This window comes from Pelodiscus sinensis, chromosome 6, assembly GCF_052426305.1.
Source record: "Pelodiscus sinensis isolate ZL-2025 chromosome 6, ASM5242630v1, whole genome shotgun sequence".
Lineage (NCBI taxonomy): Eukaryota > Metazoa > Chordata > Testudines > Trionychidae > Pelodiscus > Pelodiscus sinensis.
In genome coordinates, this window is record NC_143057.1 from 22201167 (window position 1) to 22225494 (window position 24328).

The window sequence follows — 24328 nt, forward strand, 5'->3', positions numbered from 1 at the left end:
GGACGGGACGGGAGCTGGTGTGTGGATCAGCTGAGCTGCAGGGAGAACCAGGAAGTGGGGACAAGGGGTACGTCTAGACTACATGCCTCTGTCGTTAGAGGCATGTAGTCTAGACGTACCCAGGGGCATCAAGGCAGGCCTTCCCTGGTAAGGAAAAGTCCCTCATCGGGGACCAGTCAAGTCTGGAAGGTGCTGGACCAGGGAGGTCCAACCTGTAGGAAATTCATTGACATTAAAGATTACTTATGTGAATGAGGTTAGCAGGATTGGACTCATCTTCTCAGTAAACAATATAATTTTTTTATATTTGGTGAAGAAGAGGAATCCACATTTGGGGAGGTTTTGTGGATGTCCTGGATTTTTTCTGATATAAAAATAGGGTTGCCAACCCTCCAGGATTGATGCAATGATGAAGCCTCCAGGAATGCAGTCAACCAAAATTGGCAACTCTAATTCAGTGTTCCCTCTAGGTTGTGTTGCAGCACAGCTTCACAAGTGATTAATCAGCCCCCCCATGGAGGGAGCTGACTGACTGGGTGGGTCTGATTAATCACCTGTGAAGCTGTGCTGCCAAGCTGCATAGAAGGAACACTGAACTCTATACAGAATTGATTGGGACGCCAAGATAAAAAGTCAACCCCTCTTCCCTTTATTCCTCCATTAAAACTTAGTAAAATTTTCAGGATCTTTGATGAACTTTGCACTTGAGGGACATTAATTTCTCAAGATAAGACTATTCAGATAGGACATTGTACCCCTCTTGTTTCTTTTAAATTACAGCCTCTTCCTGACTTACGAACTGGTTACGGACCAAGCAATTGGTCGTAACTCGGTTCATTCATAAGTCGGACCCCATAGAGTTACACACGACCACGCTGTTCATAAGAGTGGATTGCCTTCGTAACTTGGGGTCTGCCATTTATGACAGCTTTGGTCATAACTGTGAACGGTCATAAGTCGACCATTCGCAGCTCGGGGACCAGCTGTATGTACAAAATTGTAAGAGTTCTTGACATTGGGTGGGAGGGGAGAGGGTTTCTTTTAATTAAATAAGCAAGTTTATGTTTCCTTGAGGTATATTGTACCATTCAGTCACTTCCAATTAAGTTAATTCGCTTAGAAACTGAGTGCAAACATTTGGGTACTAAAACAACCGTTCAACCTTTCAAAATTTCATGTTATTATCATGGAATCATAGAATATTAGAACTGGAAGGGACCTTAAGAGATCATCAAGTCCAGTCCCTCATGGCAAGACCAAGCACTGTTTATATAATTACTGATAGATGTCTGTCTAACCTGCTCTTAAATATCTTCAGTGATGGAGATTCCACAACCTCCTTAGGCAATTTATTCCAGTGTTTAACTACCCTGATAGTTAGCAAGATTTTCTAATGTCCAACCTAAACCTTTGCTGCAGTTTAAGACCATTGCTTCTTGTCCTATCCTCAGAGGCCAAGGAGAACAATTTTCCCCCCTCGTCCCTGTGACACCCTTTTAGATATCTGAAAACCCTTATGTCCCCTCTCAGTCTTCTCTTTTCCAAACTGAAGGGCTACGTCTAGACTGGCATGATTTTCCACAAATGCTTTTAACGAAAAAGTTTTCCGTTAAAAGCATTTGCGGAAAAGAGCGTCTAGATTGGCACAGACGTTTTTCCACAAAAGCACTTTTTGCGGAAAAGCGTCCGTACCAATCTAAACGCGCTTTTGCGCAAAAAAGCCCCAATCGCCATTTTCACAATCGGGGCTTTTTTGCGCAAAACAAATCTGAGCTGTCTACACTGGCCCTTTTGCACAAAAGCTTTTGCTCAAAAGGACTTTTGCCCGAACGGGAGCTGCATAGTATTTCTGCAAGAAGCACTGATTTCTTACATGAGATCGTCAGTGTTCTTGCGGAAATTCAAGTGGCCAGTGTAGACAGCTGGCAAGTTTTTCCGCAAAAGCAGTTGCTTTTGCGGAAAAACTTGCCAGTCTAGACACAGCCAAGAAGCCCAATTCCTTCAGCCTTGCCTCATAGCTCATGTTTTATAGACCTTTATTCATTTTTGTTGTTCTTCTCTGGACCTTCTCCAGGTTTTTTCACCTCTTTCTTGAAATGTGTTGTCCAGAACTGGACACAATACTCCAGTTGAGACCTAATCTGCACAGAGTGATGCTCACAACACTCCTGTTAATGCATCCCAGAATCATGTTTGCTTTTTTTGCAATGGTGTCACACTGTTGACTCATATTTAGCTTGTGCTCCACTATCACTCTAGATCCCTTTCTGCAGTACTTCTTCCTAGACAGTCACTTCCCATTCTGTATGTGTGAAATGGATTGTTCTTTCCTAAGTGGAGTGCTATGCATTTATCCTTATTAAACTTCATCCTATTTACCTCAGACCATTTCTCCAGCTTGTCCAGATCATTTTGAATTATGACCCTATCCTCCAAAGCAGTTGCAGCCCCTCCTAGCTTGGTATTATCTGCAGACTTATTAAGAGTACTTGCTATGCCAACATCTAAATCATTGATGAAGATATTGAACAGAACCAGTCCCAAAACAGATCCCTGCGCAACCCCACTTATTATGCCCTTCCAGCAGGATTGTGAATCGTTAATAACTACTCTCTGAGAATGGTTATCCAGGTAGTTATGCACCCACCTTATAGTAGCCTCATCTAATTTGTACTTGCCTAGTTTATTGATAAGACGGTCATGCGAGACTGTATCAAATGACTTACTAAAGTCTAGGTATACCATGTCCACCGCTTCTCTCTTATCCACAAGATTTGTTATCCTATGGAAGAAAGCTATCAGATTGAGTTGCCATGATTTGTTCTTTACAAATCCATGCAGCCTGCTACCTATTACCTTATTTTCTTCCAGATGTTTGCAAATGAATGCCTTAATTACCTGCTCCATTATCTTTCCTGGCACAGAAGTTAAATTGACTGGTCTGTAGTTTCCTGTGTTGTTCTTATTTCCGTTGTTAATAGATTGGCACTATATTTGCCCTTTTCCAGCCTTCTGGAATCCCTCCCAACTTCCATGATTTTTCAAAGATGATAGCAAATGGCTCAGATACCTCATCAGCTTCTTGGGTATTCTAGTATTATGGAGGGAAAGGGCATCAAATATGCTTTTATTCTGACAATGAAAGAATCGTTTTAAGTTCTGAAGCCATGACTAATATAGGTGATCAATGGAGAGATTTAAGAGCAGGTGAGATAAACATCTATCAGGGATGATCTAGATCAGGGCTACTCAATATGTGGCCTCTGGGCCACATGCGGCCCACAGCCCGTTTGTTTGTGCCCTCCATGCGGTTTGGGTTTACGTGGGGTTCAACACGTGGCCTGTGGGTGAGAGCCAAAACAAAAAAGTAGTCAATATAATGGTCTTCTGATATGTGTTTTAGTAATTAAATTCCTGGACTGTCATTGCTCGTTAAAGGTCATGTGGGTGGAAATCTGATAAATATTGCATTTTATCAAATCAGCAGAACTGACTTAAATGGGGCCTGTGTGTTGTGTAGTCTTGCCTTAACTTTACATTCATGCCTGACATATCTGCATGTATATGCAACCACACTTAAGTTGCGGCCCTCAGCATGTGCTGGAGTATCATTGTGGCCCCTGGACCTTCCAAAGTTGAGTAGCCCTGATCTAGATGGTCCTGCTGTAAGGGCAGGAGTCTAATCTTGATGACTTCTTGAGGTCCCTCCCAGTTATATAATTCTATAATCCTATGGTGAACAAATTTTATTTCTGAAGAGGAAAATAGCATAAGTCTTTTTACAAAAAAAAAGTTTAAAAATTGCTAGTATTGTAATGGCACTTTACACTTACGAATCATCTCCAGGGGGACAGGAAGGAAACAAGCTGCCTTTTCACATTCCCATTGCTCCAAGGGACCTTACAAGTCAGTATAAAAAAAACCAAAAAAAGCACCACCCAGACACAATTCAGACATTGTATGGCAGACTTCCATTGGCACTGTTTCATACTGATGGGCCTTGCATTCAATTTAATGATTGCAGAAACAGTTTGATGTTATTGGCTTTCAGCCTAATCCTGAGAGGCGCTGAGTGCCCCCTATTAAATGCTTAGTACCCCTGAATTCCCAAAGGCATCAGTGGCAGGTCAGGGCACTCAGCACAATGCAGAATTGGGCCCATATGGCTATTACCATTCATAAGTTAATTTTACTGCTTTTCAACGGTTGTGAAACATACACCATGACATGCCCTTTTGGAACAGCTGGGAAATTATGCTGTAACTAAAATTCCATCAATCAGCTTCTCCTGGAATGCATCTTCCTCTGAGAGTCCATAGACAATCTAAATAGTGATTAAAATATGTACTCAGCATAGGCATAAATGTCACCCTTTTTGTTTTGTTTTAGGACAAACAGTTAATAATGGCACCATTTTTATTTTGCAAATAATAGTCCTGAATTTTATTGCATTCTACATTAGGAATACAAAAAGATAGTAAATGATATTTGATATCCCTTTCATATTGTAGTCATGCATTGTATGCGCTGTACTGTGCATAACATATTACTTTTCTCAGCAGAACTATAATTCCTGAGCGTCCCTCCCCCCATTAGCTGGGCCAAATTCTGTGACCGCAGGCTACAGAATAATCTCCTGAGGACAAATTCTGCTCTCCATTACACCATGATAAATCCAGAATAATCCAGTAACTGGGATTTCACCAAAAGCAGAATCTGCCCTCTGGAACTACTCATGAGAACCAGCGAGGGAAGAAAAAAATACTTTTATGTGCATTTTTTCCTCTCGCACCAGGAATCATAGTACAAGGTTTGTCCCTAGCATCTGTTTGCCAGAGGCTGGGAATGGGCAACAGGGGATGGATCATCTGTTCTGTTCATTCCTGCTGGAGCACCTGGCATTGGCCGTTGTCAAAGGACAGGATACGGGGCTTTATGGCCCTTTGGTTTTACCCAGGATGTCCGTCCTTATGTTCTTATTACTACAATTTGATATGTAAATTTTTATAATGTGATTTTTCAGAAATGTTGCATACCTTCAATTCCCATTGGAAATCAGTGAGAGCTGTCAGTGCTCAGCACCTTTGAACATCATGGTATTATTGCAGACAGTGGCCATATCCCTCCTGGCTCACAGTCATTGACGACTGAGTACTACATGAATTTACCTAGCTCTTTTAACCCTATTACAGTCTTGGCCTTCACAGCATCCTCTGGCAAGGAGTTTCACAGGTTGACTGTGTTTAAATCATATCTGAAGACATGTTGTAATGATAGGAAAATAGTTCATTTCCCATGCTCATATATTTATATTTCACAATGGTGATTAGCCAGAAAATACAAAATCACATGACCACAGACCACAGCTCATCTAGACTGAGAAGTTCAAACACTGAACATCGAATATACAGTTATTTTACATATAGTCAAACTATGGTCAATTATGGTATGTCTATACTGCCACCCTAGTTTGAACTAGGGTGGCTAATGTAGGCATTCGAATTTGCAAATGAGGCCTGGGATTTAAATATCCCAGGATTCATTTGCAAGTTCAAATGCCTACATTAGCCACCCTAGTTCGAACTAGGGTAGCAGTGCAGACACACCCTTAATTATTAAACTGTAAGAAGCATTGCTATCAATCTATCTGTATACACATATGTATTGGAATAAAAACATTGATAAGCTATCATAGTAATAGATAGTGTTTATAGTGCTCAAAAATACCACTAAATATTGTTAGACATTTATATTTAATCCCTTTATTTTTGCCAATTTAGACTCGTGGTTACAAAAAACACCTGTAAAAAAAATAAGTCTGGAAAGTCTGTGTGAAATGACTTCAACCATATTAAACAATAAATAAAAATCCACATCACTGTTTAGTTATTTCTAAAATTTTAAGAAGACAAAAAAGGAAAATCCACCAATTTTTTACTACTCTCTTTTTGTTAATGTAAAATGGCTTTGTATTTTATAGTGAAATTCTGGCTAGTAAAAGAGTGATTTAATCATTTTGTTTTTGAGATATAAAAATTAAAAAAGATGAAATGTCATTAAAGTCACTGCTGCTCTTTTTATACTGTAGTTTTTACTTTATAAGGTACATGCTGACTTTGGTCATATACATTCACAGCATATCAATTCTGAAGATGTCATGAAATCTGTTCTTTGTTTATAAAACCTATTTCACAAATGCCACTTCCTTCCTTGACAAAGAATGCAGAGATAGAAGCAAATTATGTTTTCTTTCCCTGTAACACATGGTTCTTAGGAGCACCAAGTAGGATATCTTGGTGAATCTGTCAGTTGTACTAGACTACTGGTATTCCTTCTGATTTGCCTGAGCCTTATCATCTTCCTTTAATCCAGTAAGAATCTACACATTTTAAAACAGCCTCCTGGCTTCTACTGTGTGTCACTAACCAGTTAAGGAAGGGCCTGGACAAAAAAGGTTGCCTATTTTGCTTGGACATATTCCTGGAGGTTTCATCACATGACATAATCTTTAATTAAAGATTAATCTTTAATTCCAGGAGACTTCAGGACAGTCTTGGCAAGTAGACAACTCTAACCTCAGGGATTGTTTTCCAGTTTCCTGGACCAATAGATAGTCCAGGGGACCAACTGGCCAAAGACTTTCTTGAGTTGTAAGCCCTCAATCATGGTTTGATACCAGAGCAGTCTGAGTTACCGTTTTATTTTTTTAAATGGATTTATAATACAACAATGGGCACTTATTTTATATATCAACAACTATTTTAAAATTATAAAAAAAATCAATATAAGCAATATGAAAAGAAAACATTCAGCAACCTCACAATAATATAATAACCAAATAGCCCCCTTTCCTTGTATATCAGTTTTTAAGCAGTATTCCCTTCCCTACTCCAAAAACAGGCCTGGCATACTTTGAAGGTCAGTAAATTAAGGCATTAGGACAGGGGAGAGGGGACAGGGGAGAAACATTCAAATGAAAAGACTGCCATCCCGCTGGCAATCCTCTCTCTTTTATATCAACAGACATCCAGTTCCATATCATAGTGTCAAAAGCTCTGGAACACCTTTGCCCGAAGACTTTATTTAGTTCTAAGCCCTACCTCCTTCACTTCCTCATCTCTCTCTCTTGCTTTGTAGGAGCCTGTGCAGAGCATGGCAGCTAGGAGCCCAATCTACCTTGGGAGTTGTAGTTCTTTGCCTAGGGAGCTGGCCCTGGAGCAGCAAAATTATTATATTTCCCAGCATGTCAACTAGCAACAGGAAAAGAAGAAGGCGCGGGAAAGCAGTGAGACCTGAGCATAGCTGCTTGTTATAAATAGAGAACTCTGGCTGCTAGAAGGGGGGGGGGCAGTGCTATAAATGGAGAACATGTGTGAACAAGGGAGTAAAAGGCTTTGGCCCAGATCTGATCCTCAGAAGACTTTCCCAGACTGGAATGGGGATGCTAGTGACCAGTGTTCCCTCTAACATTTTCTACCTTTGAGTGGGTTGAATTTTCTTTTGGGCAGGTTGACATTTCTTATCTGCACCACCCATAGGGTAGTGGGGGGCGGGGATGTGCACCACCAATAGAAACAAAACACACACATGAATTTGATTGCTTAAAATATATATACTCTGACAGACTTCTGGCTAAGCCAGAGCTCTGCCACTACAGCCTGGCTGAAAAGGCCAATTACAGACAGCTGAGCAAGCCCAGGCTTGAAGGGCTATTGGAAGCAGTTGTAGACCTCATTAGCCAGAGGGCGATATAAGGCAGCCAGAGGGGAAGTGGAGGGGGGAGGAGCCAGAAAGTGGTTGAGTGTGTGCACCCCCTCCACCCCCGAAGGAGAAGGTAGTTGAGTTGGCTGCTGCAAAAACTAAGCTCTGTAAATAGAAGGTAGGGGGAGGTTGGCAAAAGCAATAGAAAGACAGCAGCTTCTCTTGTCAGTACTCCTCCCTGGTGGTGCAGAGCCCTGCCCCCCACCGTGGTGGTGCAGACCTTTGGGCATGAAGCTGGAGCAGCCATGCCTGGAAGGGATGATGCAGAGGCTGAGGACGGAGGTGGGCAGCAGCAGAGGCATGAGGATGCAGCTGGGGTGATGACATCATTCTGTTGTCCTGCCGGATGTTTTTTTTTATTTATAGAGAGAGATTCCTTCTCACACCTTATCTCTCCAATGACTGCATGTTGTATTGTTGTCTATGCTAAGCACAGACTTGTTCAGGTTGGTGTGTGCCTACAGCCATCCTTTTGTCCTGTTGTTCTAAAACATAAAGAAACTCATATTAGACAGGTTGAATTAATCATTTTCTCTAAGTCTCCATCCAGACAAAAGAGAGTATTTAATGTACACCATACCCTTAACCCATGTGAGGCAGCTGTAGCCATCTCTTTCTGTGCTCCTTTGGACAAGGCTCTCTATTTAACTACCTAGAGAGAGTTTCATATCAGTAATTCACTCCATGCATTTCATAGCACTTTTGCAAAGTAATGACCATGAATGATGTTTGCTTTCACAGCATAAAAGTTTAAATAAACCAAGCGCAATTTAAAAAAAAAGCCCTAGCTAAAATTGGCAAAATACACTTATAAATTTTTCCCTTTTAAAATTGTGTTCAGTGCATTCTAATTCTCATTCTAATTTAATTTGACTTATTATAAGTTTTTTTTAAGAATTAGTGGAAAAATCTCTTGATTTGGTAAATGGCCAATTACTTATCAGCTTGATCTAACTAATAACCTACCACAATTCAGAACAGAATTGGACAAATATATATACGATAACAAGAGTACCCAGAGTTATAATAATTAAAATTAACACAAATTTTGGAAGGGGTATTAAACCTCATGCTTCAGGGTTTAAGACAATCTCTTGACTATTCAATATTAGGATGAGGCCTATGTCACGTTACTGGATTTTAAGGGTAGCAGCCAGATCACTCCTGCACACATGGGGGAAGGGGAGGTGTTTGCTCCAAAGTGAGCACGAAGGGGGCCATGTGAAGTGTCACGTGAAAGCTTCTGTTCTACTGATTCTGTATGTGCTATTCATGTAACAGTATAATATCTGTATGTGGAGTTAGAAACGTACTCTGTATGGATGCTAGAAAATTCTGTGTCTGTAGCTGAGCAAAGGGGCAAGGAAAGCTCATCCTATGTCTATGCTAATTAGCAGAGAGACAATGAATCTCTAGGTGCCAATACATCTCAGGAATGTGACCAATACATATCTCAGGAATGTGACCGACACCTAAGGGCTACCAGCATGGAACACAGGGATAGGCCACTGACCAGGTGACCTGCTGCAGCCAAGAAGATGCCTGGAGAGGTATATAAGTACCATGTGGCACACTCCATCTTGTCTTCAGTTTTGCTCCTGATCCCAGATGCAGCCTTGCAGGGAACAATGAGCTGGAAAGAACCATGGACCCATCCTGACATAGGATGTATACCAAAGACTTTTACAATAGTAATTTAACATCTCTGCTAAGAGCCTGCATCGAGAAATGGGTGATTCGATGCATGTAATGTATTATCCTTTAACAGCCTTACTCTCATGCGTCTCTTTCTTTTAGGAATAAACCTTTAGGCTGTGTCTAGACTGGCAAGTTTTTCCGCAAAAACAGCTGCTTTTGCGGAAAAACTTGCCAGCTGTCTACACTGGCCGCTTGAATTTCCACAAGAGCACTGACTTCCTACTGTAAGAAATCAGTGTTGCTTGCAGAAATACTATGCTGCTCCCATTCTGGCAAAGTCCCTTTTGTGCAAAGCTTTTGCGCAAAAGGGCCAATGTAGACAGCTCAGGTTTGTTTTGCGCAAAAAAGCCCCGATCGCGAAAATGGTGATCGGGGCTTTTTTGTGGAAAAGCACGTCTAGATTGGCATGGACGCTTTTCCGCAAAAAGTGCTTTTGCGGAAAAGCGTCCGTGCCAATCTAGATGTTCTTTTCTGCAAATGCTTTTAACGTAAAACTTTTTCATTAAAAGCATTTGCGGAAAATCATGCCAGCCTAGACGTAGCCTTAGATTTTAGATTCTAAAGGATTGGGTAAGATCCAGAGTGTAAATTGACCTGGGAACAGTAGCTGGTTTCTTGGGACCAGAAGAACCTGTTCTGGGTAGGTGAGATTGGGTTCTATAACTCCTCACCTGTGTGTTAGGCCTGAGGCTGATTGGGACACAGAAAGAGCTGAGGTGCCTGAGGGATGCCTGAGGGGTTTTGCTCGTGAGGCTTCTGGCTGGCCAGCTAGGCAGCTGAAGCGCTCTGTGCTACTGGTTTGTGACCTATTTGGGAAGGGCCTCCAGTCAGGAGATGTAAGGAGCCCCGAGTTTGAGCAATTTGCCTTGAGCAGACGCCCTCAGCTGTGCCCAGACGCGCCCGGTCCGTCACAGTCTAGTGTTGGGAGCAGAATATACTTATGCACATTTCTCTGAAACACTGCTGCAGATAGGACTATGGGTTTGATTCAGTCTGATGATTCCCATTTAGATATCTTTCATTAAAAAGAAGTTAATAATCACACTTACATTAATGAAGGATACATTTAGATCAAGTTAAAGGAGGATTTGACAGTTCACACAGTACATTAATAGGCATGTGGAACTCACTGCTGTAGGTGATTGAGGCAAATACTGTACCATTTATTAAAAACTAGATACTTTTATGACTAATAGGACCTTTATAGAGTTGCATGCTAAAATAAGTGTAATCAAATCATATACTGATCTAGGCAGATCACTACATGGATACATAAGGAATCTTTCCCCTTATAGCCTTCACTTGATAAGGTGCATTAAAAGGAGTTCCGTTTCCTTTGAAGAAGAAGGCAATTGGTTGCTGAAATAATGGTCTGAGCTAATACATCATGTTGCTAAGTCTTTATGAATAGGAGAATGCTAAGATTTTTCTCCTTAGACAGCAGAGAAAAGAAGTTACAGTTGAAACAGAATTGATTCATCAACATCAATTAACATATTTCATATTTCCCCTAATCACTGCCCATATGACATCATGCTCCTAAATTTTATTTCCTACAAAAGATTAATATAATGTCTCGTCTAAGAATTATAACTTGTTTTTCCTGTCTTTCTCTCCCTCCTCTGACTATAATAGAAAATCCCTTCCTTACTCTAAACTGTTTTGATCCACCTATCAAGGAAAAAAATCTGTCAGCCTTACTACAGTTTACATATTATACACACAGCTCTATATACAGTGGAATCCTGCTACCATATAAGGGTCGATTTGGGCAACCCCCTATTTTAATTGTTATATTGTAGTTAAATGAATGATCACTACAGCCAGCTATAAATAAAGCAGTTAGTTTCCTAAAGCAGACATGTGGATCAAAGCAAAATCCCCATTTTGCAAGGGCAGAGTGAGTTTAAATTAAATTTTAATACCAAGGTAGGTTGGCGAGGTTGTAATTGGTTTTGGCTGGCGCACACATAACAATTTTTTAACCTGCTGTATGCTGCATAACTTAAGTTATTCTTCAGGAATCCCAGAATTATGTAGCATTCCCTTCCCCTGTCTCTCTCCCCGTTACTACATTCTATTCTAGTTCAGTCTTATTAATGCTGTTATATGCGTGATTTCTATATTTTGATATTATTTAATTGTATTATTAATCTTTAAATTTTCAATGGGCAGTGGATTTTTGTATTGAAAAAAGTACTGAGCTATAGGACTTGTCAAAGGAAAGCTGGACATTTTCAAAGCTAGGCTGCAGACTGCTAGGCCTTTATGACACCAGAAGATGTGTGAGCTGAGTTTGCACTTTGGCAATGATTCAGCTTTGTCTACCCAGGCAAGTGAGGGACAAATTTGTTGTTCACAGGTGCTCCCTTAAACTCCCTTTCTGTGAACCACAAAAGCTTTGCCAGGGCAAGTATAAGTATAAACCGTGCTTTGTCAGTAGGAATGCTCTCCTGAGGACAAAGAATACGCAGGGTGGAAGTTTACACTGCCTGACGTTAGTGACACAGCCGTGTCGCTAAAAACAGCATAGTGAAGACATACCCGAAGCAAATGAGAATTCTAGTGCTGAAGATGGGATTCATATGTCTCCTCTTCTCACTTTTCAGCAGAGGTGAAGATGACCTTAAGTTTGGAGGGAGACAGAGCAGTATGTTGACAAAATGCACTTCAACAGAAATTGCCTGTGTAGACAAAGACATAATCACATTATACATGAGACCCTGCCTCCCTGCCCACAGAAAGATGTGGAAACCTCTTATCTTTGAAAACACAGTGATTCCTTCTAATGTGAAAAGGGTAAACTAGAATAATCACAAAAAAGCTATGGAGGAGCAAAATGTAAAATACAGTTCCACTCCTTTCCCATGAGTCTCTTTAAAAAAAAAAAAAAAGCACCGAGGAGTCCTGTGGCACCTTATAGATTAACTGAAGTGTTGGGGCATAAGCTTTCGTGGGCAAAGACCCACGTCGTCAGATGCAGTACATCCATCTGATGAAGTGGGTCTTTGCCCACTAAAGCTTATGCTCTAACACTTCGGTTAGTCTATAAGGTGCCACAGGACTCCTCGCCGCTTTTGCAGATTCAGATTAACACGGCTACCCCTCTGATACTTTATCTTTTTTGCAGCTGGGATTCTGGGAATCTGAGGGTGCGTCTATGCTGCACGATAGCTCGAAATAAGATATGCAATTTGAGCTACACAAATTGTGTATCTTATTTTGATCTTATTTTGTAATTTGGCGCTGTCTGCACGGCTCCAAATTTTGAAATAACCCACTATTCCAAAATATCCCTTACCCCTCTTGGAATGATGTTTACAGGGATGTTGGAATAGCAAGCCCAAAATAATGGGCTCGCTGTTAAGATGTAGGATAGCTCTTTTGGGGTACTCCAGTATCCCGAAATAGCATTGCAGTGTAGATGTAGCCTGAGTCTCCTCCATTTTGATATATTTTTTCTGTATTTATTTGTCTTTAGTTTTACAAGTATGAAGAAGTAAAAAGACTCTAAAGGAAAAAAGGACCAGGAGAGATATACCCCATGTCAAAAATAAAACACTGGTGACTCATTTCGTGTACAGTTTCTAGCCCAATTGAGCCCTGATCCCATAATTGTTATGTCGTGGGGAGTTTCACAGCATAGGAAGAAATCAGTGGAAAGGCAGAGAGCTGGAGTAGGTGCAAGTGTCCATTTTATTGCATAGCACAGAACTCACTAGAACAAGCCCAGACTAGCTGGGCTGACCCCAGTGACCTACTCAGTTACCATAACAACAAGATCTATATCTACAACCCAATATACAACAATAATGGGATCTGGAGTCATAATAATGAATACAGCTAGAAGTCTACTCACGACTATGGAATTCAGACCATATTTTAGATAAGCCCTGTTTGACAACATGATGAAGCGCAATCTACATGGTCTTGCGTATACACACTGGAGCTACATCATCCCACATTAAGAATTTCCTCTGTGACTATTTCACCTGAGTTCTGTTTCTGTTCTATTGCAAGGGAAAAGCACCTGATTGTGTTGCATCAAGAGGGTATTGGAACCTTCCTCCTATCCATCATTCCTGCACTCTTTGGCTATCCTGGGTTAACCTCACTGTATAGAATTGCAGAAATTGCAGCTCTTCTATCAAGCTGACGCTTCCGTGTCCTAGAGTCATTTGTAAGCTGGGTAAAATAATTGAAATCAACCATTGTGCATGTGTTGGCTGCCATCCTGGTTGACACCACAGACTGAATCAGTTCTAGAGCTAAAATCATAAGTCTCTAAAACTTGAGTTAAAGAGCCAGGCTTTCCAAGAACTTTAACAAAGTCACGTCCTCTGTTGATAGAGCACAGAGAGGAATCGGTAAAATAAGGAGATTACATTTGAGTTGGAGATGGACCACCAGTGGGAGAAGATAAGTATGAAAGTTGTCCTGGGCTGAGGGTTAAGGAGGATCTGGGAAAAGGGAGTGAGTCACTGAAAACATATAATGCCAGAAGATTAAATAAACCTAGTCATATTCAGTAGCATTGGGAGATGGTGATTAGTCTTGGATGATTAAAATACAACACTACATTATGATTTGATTTGTCTACCCAGGCAAGTGAGGGACAAATTTGTTCTTAACCTGTCAAAACCGGAATGTGAGAGCTAGTGGTGGAAAACAACAAAGCCACTAGCCATCCTCTGGTAACCAGAGACTCGTCCCTTTACTTTGCAACAGTTTAGGCCCCTTTTCAAAGGGTCACCCTTTATAGAAGGAGTGAGACCAGTGGAAGCCCTGCCTGCAGTAGAAAATTTAAAAGCTCAGGTCATGGCAGCTGGCTTTTAAATGCAAGCTGATAATTCTCAGTTAATAGTATGACGAGATCAAGAAGTCAGTAGGTTTTTTTAATGTAAAGTAAAATCCTGTAACTGGAGTGACACTATCCAATATATCCTCTGAAAGGAATCTTAACATGTCATGGTTCCCTCCGGTACTACCCCACACAACCCAGCTGTGGCACTATGAGGAAGGCTTGTTGCTAGTAACCCCTGAGCCAGATAAGTTGTTTGAATAGAAGTCCTTCTTTTTACCCCTTCTGTCTCTTGAGTTGTTACTTACCAATTCCTGTTCCTTCCCTACCTCTGAGACTGAATGGGAAAAGACAAGGGGGCTGAACTGGTCTCCACCATTAGTGAAAGACAGTGAGGAGGGAGCTTGGGACTAACCTGTCCTCCTCTCAATTCCCAACTAGCTGTATTGAGGGGCTGGTCCTTTTTCCTCTTTTTTCTTCAGAATCCAGGTTGTCTCCCCACTGCTACTATCATGAGGGAATCAGTAGGAGAGAGCTTTATCCTACTTAGGGATGTGTTTCTTACTATAAGGTGTTTATGTTAATAGAAATAAAATGGGAATTGCAACCAAATAACTCCATCATACTCAGAATCTTGTCATTCAAATATCTCATGAGAATTAATTTATAAAGTTATTGGATTTAGTAACCTAGAATTATTTTATTAACTGTATGTGACCCTGGCTTTTGTCAAAGAAGTCTTGTCCTGCTGTGATGTTTTGGATAGCTGGCTAGCCTCAGGTTTTGTGATGTGATAGCCATGAACTCTGCCACCACAGTCCGGGTGACGCTCTAGTCAGGGTGTAGGTGAATTTCCATGGCAGTTTAAAGATACTATGCATAAAACCACTAGAAAAATACTGACTAGCTTCTCTTGTAGAGCTTTTGCCATCTCTGCCTTCTACAGTATATGTCTGATCTTTTAACAAGTCTTAAGTGATTTCTGGTATATTTATGTTTTTAGTCAGCATTTTTGTGCAAAGTACTTTTCCTGCTGAAAACTTTTTTTTTATTTTTCACAGACTAATAATATACTGTCTGCACTATTCAGGAAATACTTATAATGCAGGCTGAGGAGACAAGAGGATATGCAGTCAACATGTACACCACATACAGCATTGAATTTACTTGGGTCACAGAACTGAAACAAATGGATCAAACAACAACTAGTTACAACACTAGCAGCTACAAGGGGAAATAAAAATACAGTAGCTTGAATATATATTGCTGTTAGCCTACAGTGTATATGGGCAGAGTATATTCTTGCTGGACCATCATACTGTTGCAAATTTGATTATTTAAGAAGCACAGAGCTTTTTCTCTCCCTTTCCCTCCCACACCAAACACAGATGCAGTCAGTTTCAGTTTTGAAATTCAATTCAGAATATTTTGAGAAAACACAGTTTTGTTTCCCCCTCCATCATGCTTTGGACACAGAGCAATTGAAACATACAGGGTAGCCAACAGCCTCACTGGATCCCTGGGCAAGAAATGAGGATGGCAGGAAACTATATTAAGAATTCTTATACAAGGTCAGGGAAAGTATGGAGGAAACCCAAGGCAAACTAGTAATCAGGGGTGGTCCGAGGTGGGCTGCGGCAGCTGGCACCCCAGGCGAAACGCGTGATCGGCACCCCTGCCTGCACGGCCTTCAATGGCGTGACGTCACCATTGGGCGCCCCGGGCACTCCATTGAAGGCGGCGCCTTTGGCGACGGCCGAGGGCGCCGCTACTCACAGACCGCCCCGCCTAGTAATCATGACAAAACAGGGGTAGTGAACAGTAACAACATTTGCTAGGCTCTTTTAATGCCCTAACTGGACTATGGAAATGTAAACAGTAAGTTATACCCCACTAGTATAAATAAATACTCTATTTTTCTAGGACTGGAGTGGCCAGAGGCATGGTGCCTAGGACCTGCAACGTTTGGGCTGATTGTGAGCCTGCTGGGAGGAATGCTGGGAAGTCCCGCAGGGTATGTCTACACTTGCAACCTATTTCGGAATAGGGCTGCAAATGTAAGCATTCGGAATTGCAAATCAAGCCCAGGATTTAAATATCCCGCGCTTGATTTGCATCTTCCCGGCTGGGCGCCATTTTTGAAATTTAGAAGCCTGGAATAACTGCCCATGTCTACATTCGAAATGGGCATTCGAAATAAAGCCCTATTTCAAACTACCTGTTATTCCTCCTGCAATGAGGTTTAACGGGTAGTTCGAAATAGGGCTTTATTTCGAACGCCCGTTTCACTGCTGCGTGTAGATGCGGGCAGCTATTCCGGGCTTGTAAATTTCAAAAATGGTGCCCGGCCAGGAAGATGCAAATCAAGCCTGGGATATTTAAATACCGGGCTTGATTTGCAATTCTGAATGCCTACATTTGCAGCCCTATTCCGAAATAGGCTGCAAGTGTAGACATATCCTCACTGATGTGGTAGGAACCCTGGAGAGGACCACAGGCTGATGATACTGTTGCTGATGGTAAATGATGGATGGAATGTCCACTTTGCTCTGTGACTGGTTTGTAGCTGATCAGGTCCCTTGATGGTTTATGGAGAGTTCTGACAACCCATGCACACCAGTGCCACTCAGGTAGACAGCACAGCTTATGGCTCTTATAAAGCCTCAGGGGCAGGAAACCCCTGAGGTGATCTGTACCATGTGATTCCCCAGCGGGGACCAGTTCTGAGGTAAATGGAATGTTCTCATGGAAAAGACAGGAAATCCCGGTCTGTGCCGGATCTTGCTTACCGTTCTGAGGAGGAAAGCCCCTCCCTGCTCTGAGGTCACCTGGTACAGAAACTCCATCGTGTTTGATCATGTACAGCCCAGATATATCATTTAATATTCAAAACATACAATTTTTATAATTAACATATTTACAGAATTGATTACTATTACTGGGAGGTCAGTCTACATGGGTCTGAGAAGAAAGCTATTGTGACCCAGATAATTAAAGAAGAATATGCTCATTTTCCAAAGTGGGACAAGATTGAAGCTTTGCAAGACTGGTCAAAACTACATAGGAGAAGACTGAATCATCACCTTTTGAGAGGCAGTGTAGCCTAGAAAGCATGGTACAGGGACTTAGAAGACCTGGATTCTGTTGCTACTGGCCTGCTGAGTGACCATTAACTTCTCTATCCCTCAGTTTTCCCATAACCTATAACAAAGAACACTGTCAATTTTATTATGACAATTATGATACAAATCCTCTAGTAAATACAAATTTACTCTTTGTAAATTGTTCCAGTTGCTAGTTTCCCTCACCATTAATTTTAAACCTTATTTCCAGTCTGAATATGTCTACTTTCAGCTTCCAGTCACTGGATCATGTTATATCTTTCTCTGCTTGATTGAAGAATCCATTATTAAATATTTATTCCACATGGAGATACTTATAGATCAGTGAAGGTCAACCTGTGGGCCATGCACAACTCATCAGGGTAAGCCCAGAATGGCAAACTACAGCCATGGGTGGCCATATCTGCAGATGTAAGGTAAGCAACCTGTCTGGCTGCCTTCTGTGTGTAGGCTGCAAGATGACCACCACTGGTATAGACTGTGTCCAAGTTAGCCCTTAACCTTCTCTTTGTTAAGCTAAATAGTTTGAGCTCCTTGAGCCTTTCATTAAAGCATGTTTTCTTTTAATTTTTCTTTAACCCTCTCCCATTTAATAACATCCTTCTGGTATTGTGGGCTTGAAAACTGGACATAGGATTCCAGCAGTGGACATAGGATTCCCTCCACCCGCTGGGACTTCCAGACCCGATTGCAAATATGCTTCAATTGTAGATGGCCCACAGGTAATGACTTTGAGACCCCTGATTTAGACCATCCCTGTGTGTTTTTCTCACCTGCTCTTAAAAGCCTCCAAGGATGAAACTTCCAGAACCTCTTTAGACAATTTATTTCAGTGCCCAATCACCCCGATAACTGGGAAGCTTTTCTTATTGTCCAAACTAAACCTCTCTTGCTGCAGTTTAAGCCCATTGCTTCTTGTCCTATCCTCAGAGGTTAAGGAGAACAATTTTTCTCCCTCTTCCTCCTTGTAGCAACCTTTTAAGTACTTAAAAACTGTTATCATGTCTGCTCTCAGTCTTCTCTTTTCCAGATTTGACAAACTCAGTTTTTTCAATCCTTCCTTCATCTTTTCTAGCTCTTTAATAATTTTTTTTGCCCTTCTCTGAACTTTTTCCAGTTTGTCCAATCTTTCCTGAAATGTGGTACACAGAACAAGACACGATATTCCAGCTGAGGCTTAATCAGAGCTGAGCACAGTGGAAGAATGACTTCTTGAGTCTTACTCAGGAGCAGCCTAAGGCAGGCTACAGCAGCTGGCGCCCAGGAGGAATGCGCGATCAGCGCCCCCGCCTGCACGGCCGCCAATGGGCCGTCAATAGGGTGACGCCATCGTCGGGCACCCCAGGTGCCCCGTGGTGTCGTCATTGGGCGCCGTTGAAGGCGGCACCCTAGGTGATGGCCGAGTCGGCCTATAGCCACGGGCCGCCCTTGGTCTTACTTATAATACTCCTGCTAATACATCACAGAACATTCTTTGCTTTTTTTGCAACAGTATTATACTAACGCATACTTATTCCTTCTTAAGTTGAGTACTTTGCATTTCTCCTTGCTGAATTTCATACTATTTACTTATACTCTTCTAGATTCTTTTAATCAAAACTTTATGCCATACCAAGTCAAACTCCTTTACAGACGTCTAAGTATATTACATCAACACTCTTACATCACAATTGCCATTATCAATAAAAATCTCATCAGAAAGAGATATCAGCTTACTTTGACAGGATCTATTTTCCATCAACCAAGATTTATTTACGTTAAATTACATTGCCCTCCTGTAGCAGCATATGCACACTCCATCCCTTGAAGTGCAGGTACCCATCTGATCGGTTGCCAGGTCATCAGCAACCTCTATCAGTCTGTATTGACAGCCCTCAGTCCAGGGCAGTACAGCCTAAGGGATAAAGTCAATAGCAAAAGGAATCAATGGTAACAGCCCTCGGTACAGGGCAACACAGCCTAATGGCTAGAGTCCTTAGCAAAAGGAGTCAATGAGGATAGCCCTCAGTTCAGGGCAACATAGCCCAGTGACCAGAGTCATTAGGGCAGCCCTTGGTTCAGGGCAGCACAGCCAAATGGCTAGAGTCAACAGGGGTAGCCTTCAGTTCAGGGCAGCACAGCCCAATGGTCAGAGTCAATAGTTTGGGGCAATAGCCCCAATTGGGGGATCTGGGCCCACCCTACTCCACTGGGTACCAATCCATGGACCTGTGAGTGACAAAGTGTTCCACCACTTGCTCACTGGGGAATCCAATTGCAACACGCCGAGCTTGCTCTGGTGGGCGATACCACTCCCGAATCCTCTCTTGATCACTTCCTACCACAGTTGGCACAGGGACATTCCACGTGGTCTCCAGGTTCTCCAGTTCCCCAGCCACAGCCTCTCCCTGGGGCTTCTCTGGCACTGGCAGCTTGGGGCGGTCTTCCAGGTCTCTGGATCCCATTGTCCAGGCCTCTGGCTGACGTGTCTTCTTCTCCAGTGTCCAACCCAAACTGAGCTGAGCTGCTCCGTGTTATACTGCTCCAGCATTTGGAGCATGCCCAGTCTGGGTGGAAGGGCAGAACTTCCTCTGCCCACAGGGTATTAACCCCTTCTGTCTCAGTTCGGGATATGCACACCCCATCACACCTTCTTTAATTCTTTATTAATGAAGTTTATTAATCTCGTACAAGCTGTGCTTTGTTTCTCATGTAAGCTATTGTAGCATTTCTTTCCCTACCCTCTTGAATCTCCCAGTCATCCCTTTCAGTTTATCCAAACTGAAGTCACACACTTTTGCCTGGTGCTGCAACCATGAACACTGCTCGTCAAATCCCTTAACCAGTTTCCTTTCACTGCCACATTAAGCTCTTTGTCTTTTCCTTTAAGGCCCTACATATTTTGGTTCCTGTTTTCCTCTCTTCTATCTTTGCACGTGCCCCTAGTCTCTCTCAGTCTTCCTAAGCACTTACTCATCACTCCTCCCACTTACACCTCTGCTCCGTTTTCCATGCATCCTCCTGCTCTGCTTTGGTTCGTCCTCTCCTTGTTCAAATCTCTCCTTAAAACTTACTTCTTTGAGGAGGCCCATAATTCCTAGTCTTTCCTTCAAACAAGGACTAGCACAACTGATGAACAAAAGAAAAAACCAAGGATCTCCCTGTACCTGCAGAGGTGCAAATAAATCCAGCAGCATGGGGGCCCACCAGGGGCTAACCCTGGCAGACCAGATCCCAACTGTGGGCTGGTCTTTGCCCAACTATGGGCTATTCTGATATTTCTCCCCTATATCTGAAGCACACTCATGTTCAGACTATATTTTGGGCTTGAAGATACTTATGGAGCACAGATAGCTGATATTTATGCAATCCACCTTTCAAAAATTTGTCATTAATTGAATGGAGATTTTTTAAAAGTAATTCTTCACCTCCTTACAAAAGAACATGATTATTTTCTAATTTATTGCTAAAAGACACAACCTTCATAGACACAATGTATTTAAACATTTCTTTGTGTATTTGATTCTATTGTTTTCATCTCCTAAATTTTCATCATCTATTTTGAAATGAACAGAAAACTGAATCAATTGGAAATTTTAGAAATATTTGTCTTTTGGGGGAGGGAGAGATTTTTTTATTTTTGTTTTCTGTGTAATGCTTAAGTATGTAGAACTTTTACATGTTTTCCTTCCAAAACCCCAATGCTCTCTTTTAGTCAAGCAGGTATTTCAACTTTACAACTTGACTTATTTGTCTTCTGTTTGTATGGGAATCTCCCACAACCATAATACATATGTGATACTGAAATGGTGACTACACTCCAAAATTACCAAACTTGGTACCTAAATTTGACAGAATGCTTATTGTATTATATAATCTGCTCTCTTCATACAAGACTCTGTTTGTAGTTTCTGTATTTTTGCTTTGCATTCAAAGTGACTTTTTTTAAATAGATGGGAAAAAACTATATACTATGCTCTTAAATGTTGTCTTGAAATCTACTTGATGTTTTGTTTAGTTTTATTTTTGTAACTTGGTTGATACAAGTTAGATAATTTATATTGGCTCTGTTCCTTTTCACCACTCCCGTACTTTTGTAACCTTATTTTTAATTTCAAGAAAACAAAAAACCATCAGTATTACGCATTCTCTGTATTTGTTCAAAGTGTGATTGTAGCTTTTCCTTTAGAAATTAATGTAAAATAAGCACCCTTCCCTTTGTGTATATATTTCATTCTCCTCCCTCAGGCTCCAAAAAAGGTGATATTGAAACATACTTGAAATAAAAATAATAATGCCATATTTTAAGGATATGTTTATAGAAGCTAACCCTTGTCATTTGTTGGAAATGAAATAATATTCTATACTGGTGCCTTTTCCATGATTACTTTGCTAACCACTTCCAGCTCCTCACATTTTGTTGCAGTGGTTTAACAATATTTAGTTGTATATTTATTAAGGAATCATGCCATACTTGATTATCTTTTCTCATAGCAGGTTTCACAGGTAGCCATGTTAGTCTATTTCAGCAAAAAACAACAAAGAGTCCGGTGACACCTTAAAGATGAACAATTTTATTATGGCCTAAGTTTTTGTGGTGCCACTGGACTCCTTGTTGTTTTTCCTCATAGTAGTTTGAGCACATACAATGTGCTTCTTTGCATACAACTTTATACTTAAACAGGCTTTCTGCTGTATTTGTTTCAGACCCAGACTGTACTTAGTGTACTGACTAAGGTCATCATGTCTACACTAAGCAAGTGATGGACACTCCCAAGGTCAATCTTCCTGCATTTGATTTAGCAGGTCTGGTAAGGACCCACTAAGTCGAATGCTGAGGGTGCCCCCATCAACTCCAGAACTCCTTGCAGTATAATATAGCAGTTGTGAGGAGTAAGAGAAGTCAAAGGGAGAGAGTTTTTCCCGTCGACCTCCCGGTGTGAGGCCACTCCAGAAAATCGATGAAAGGTATGTCCAGCTGTGCAATTCATGTAGCTGGAGTTGTGTGTCTTGCATCAGTTTTCTCTGACAGTATGGATCTGACCTTACTTTTTTCCACTTTGGTACTACTATCAGCTTGTCATCATTGATAATATGCTGTTGTGCCCACAGGGCAGGGTGACAAAGATTAATCAGTAAGGTGAGAAACGTAACAAGTTCTCAGAGATTCTGTTTTGAAGAACAAAAGTATGTATTTGCACAACAAAAAATATGCCAAAACAATTGAAACATACACTCCAGACTACTCAGCAGATAGCAACAGTTCATTACAAGGCCACATGCATACACTACAATACTGTTTTTCTCTAAAAGCTTTCAAATAAAGCTGCTTGAATGAAGAATTATGTGGTGCAGATTGTGGCAAAGAATTTAATCAATCTTTTGTTATAACCAGGATTTTCAGTTAACCAAAGATCAAATTAATGGAGTAATTTAGCATGTTATAGTACTTTGGAGCCCCGTTTCACAATGAGATCTCACACTGTCTCCTGCCCTGTTTTTACAGCAAAGCAACGTTTGATTGTGCAGCAGCAGAAGATACTTGGAAAACATTCAAAACCAGAAACATTTATTGAATTCACTATAAAATGATGAAGTATTGAATGTGTTGTTCATTTAATAATTTAGTGCATATAAACCTCTTGTTTTGAATACTTCTCTGTTAATTTTGTGCTGAGGAAATAATTTAGCATAACTTAATATTAACAAGTATCTGAGGGCCAAAAGGTAGCAATTTTCTTCTACCAACTCCAACATTAAATTACAAAAAAAAAAAAAAAAAAAAAAATCTCTATCAGCCCATAACAGAGAACTAGCTATGAGGTGACCCTTATCAGACAGAGGGGTATCATGTGGGTGCTGAACTCTTTTACAGTCGGAGCTAATAGCTCATCCTATACTTAAAGTTGTCGAATATTTCTCGACTCTAGGACTCTTATTTTCAGTTGCTCATAACTTGCCAGGCTTTAAATTCTAATGCAAACTTAATTTGTCAGGGAAGGGGGTTACCCAGGTTCATCTTGTTCTGTGAAAATTTGCCCAAATGAGGTCAAGTTCAAAATCTTTGAAAGACAGTTCAATTCAGACATATACTCAATAAATTGCTGGAAAATATTAACCTGGGCAAAACAATATAATTTTCTCTGCCTTTTTTTCCTCAGAAACAGCTGAACTGTTTTGTCTGAAATTTTCCAAAAAAATAAGGCAACCGGCATGGAAAATGGATAAAGTTTGACAATGTTATAAGCAAATGAAAACAGGGTATTATAATGGTAAGTGTCAGACAATCTTAATAATAGATGGTACTACCAGTCTTACCTATAACATTTAAAAATATAGTGGTATATGGTTTGTTCTGTACTCTTGTGCCTAATAGATGGTAACATCTTTGCTGTAGGAACAATACATACTCTGAATTCAATGTATCACCAATTTTATTGTCAGTGTTCAACCATAATTTGAAATAATAATCTGTATTACCAATAAGAGGATATATTTTTACTTATGTGTTTAATACACTGTTTAATCCAATAACTAAGTAGTCTGGTTTCCTAAACTAAACCAAAGTCCATCTGACTAGAGGTCATCTTTTTACCCTACAAATATCTGCAAGCAGAAGAAAGAGGCTACATTAGGAGAGTTAGCATGGCCTCCTAACTACATCCCATTCAGAAGAGTTGCATTACTAGCCAAGCTTTGCTACACTCTTTGCCTTTAGACATGTGGGTAACCTGTTAACTTTAAAATAGGGATAATAATACTGCCTCCCCTATAGAATTACTGAGAGAATTACTCAATACATGAAAAGCTTATTTAGATCCTCAGATGGAAGATAATGCAATATTGTGAAGTACTAGTATACCTTGTAGCCAAGCTTGCATCACTAATTAATTCAGCTGTGTTCTACAGCATTTCAGTAAGAGCTTTCCTAGTAGTTAGTAACAGATACCTAGAGGTTCACTTGTCA

The 24328-nt window shown here is 40.9% G+C and overlaps 1 long non-coding RNA gene across 1 annotated transcript in view; it reads right to left on the reverse strand.

Annotated features, from left to right (window-relative positions):
• Positions 1–5601: 5601 nt before the first annotated feature.
• LOC106732877 (uncharacterized) overlaps positions 5602–24328 on the reverse strand; it is a 69575-nt gene continuing 50848 nt past the window's right edge. The window contains exons 2-3 of the long non-coding RNA XR_012904622.2: positions 12004–12143; positions 5602–8246 (exon numbers count right to left, since the gene is read on the reverse strand). This is a non-coding gene — a long non-coding RNA (uncharacterized LOC106732877). The remainder of the gene's footprint in view (positions 8247–12003; positions 12144–24328) is intronic.